General features: G+C 39.4%; 1 long non-coding RNA gene across 1 annotated transcript; it reads right to left on the minus strand.

The window, feature by feature from the left end:
• Positions 1-519: 519 nt before the first annotated feature.
• Positions 520-1067, minus strand: LOC138351862 (uncharacterized). Its single transcript, XR_011222636.1, has 3 exons — positions 913-1067; positions 689-802; positions 520-576 (listed from the first exon to the last, which is right to left on the minus strand). It is a non-coding gene; the product is annotated as an uncharacterized lncRNA (long non-coding RNA).
• Between the last annotated feature and the right edge of the window lie 233 nt (positions 1068-1300).

Here is a 1300-nt window from a genome sequence, read left to right on the forward strand (position 1 = left end):
AAAATTCCCTATACCTATTTATATATACGTCTAAATGACCGGGTCAGCGTCTAAATGACCGGGAATGGAGAAAGAATGTCTTGAGAATGATCCTTCGAAATGACGTATGACTTCTAACACTCGCGGAAAAACGTTATCTAAGTTAAGTACCTCTGGGGAATCCGGAGCATTGACTTCTTCATCTGATATGTCATGAACAGGGGGTTGATTGTCTTCTTCTTCATCCGTGGATGCCTGCAGGTTGCCGTCTGGTGCATCTTCTAGCTCCTGGGAAAGCTGGGGTTGACTGCGTACAGGCGTGCTCCACTCAGAGGGCTGAGTTGAATCCAGGGGCGATTCTGTAATATAATATTAGCAATGAATAAACATTAAGAGGATTTGAAAACCTTAATAGGAAAACAATGTTGGTAACTTTAAGAGGAAAAATATCGTCTAAATAAGAGGATTTATTAAGAGGAAAAACAAAATGTCTAAATAAGAGGAAAAACTGAATTACAGATAAATAATAATATTACTTACGAGCTGGGATGTTGATTCCACCAAGTATGAGATTCTCTTGATCACGAATAGGAACTCCTGTAATGGAAACATTTTTCTGTATGAGTACATATTACTTGTTTATACACTTGTTAAAAAATATACAATTATTAACTTTTTTTAAATTACGAAAATTATTATGAAAACGTACGGTTATTTATGATGCGACGGCGTTTGGGTGGAGGTTCAATGACGTTTCTGGCTTCGGTGGGAGGTTCCTGGTTAACGGACCAACGACAGTACGGGCAGGAAGTAGAACCATGAACTGAAATAAGAATAATATATATAAATTGACTGTCTGTATGTATGTATGTGTGTTTCAGATATATATTTTCTTTGAAAGTTTATTGAATGTGCGAGAAAAGCGATACTTACGATTTGCACAATAGAGTTGTCCACAGCTGGTACAGGTTACGTCAAAATGTCCAGGCGGTGTAGACCCGTTGCATCCTATACAGTACAGTCTGCATTCTTGAAGAGCGTTGATGGACATTTCAGCTAGGCATGTTAAACATCGTGTTTGACACACATGCCTGATTTCGTTGTTGAGAGGAGACAGGCACAGGGGACACACTGACATGATGATATGACTAGGCTGGGGAAACCTTGTGAACAGGATGAAGATTGAATGTTGACTGAAAGTGTAGGCCTCTAAGACTTTGGCCTTAGGCGATCTGAGGGGGCCCCTGAATGAGCTTTATATAACAATAGTGTGCCCCTGAGTGAGCATTTTGGCTGTTTTATTAATAGCGAGAATGATTTT

Source organism: Procambarus clarkii, chromosome 51 (assembly GCF_040958095.1).
Source record: "Procambarus clarkii isolate CNS0578487 chromosome 51, FALCON_Pclarkii_2.0, whole genome shotgun sequence".
Classification (NCBI taxonomy): domain Eukaryota; kingdom Metazoa; phylum Arthropoda; class Malacostraca; order Decapoda; family Cambaridae; genus Procambarus; species Procambarus clarkii.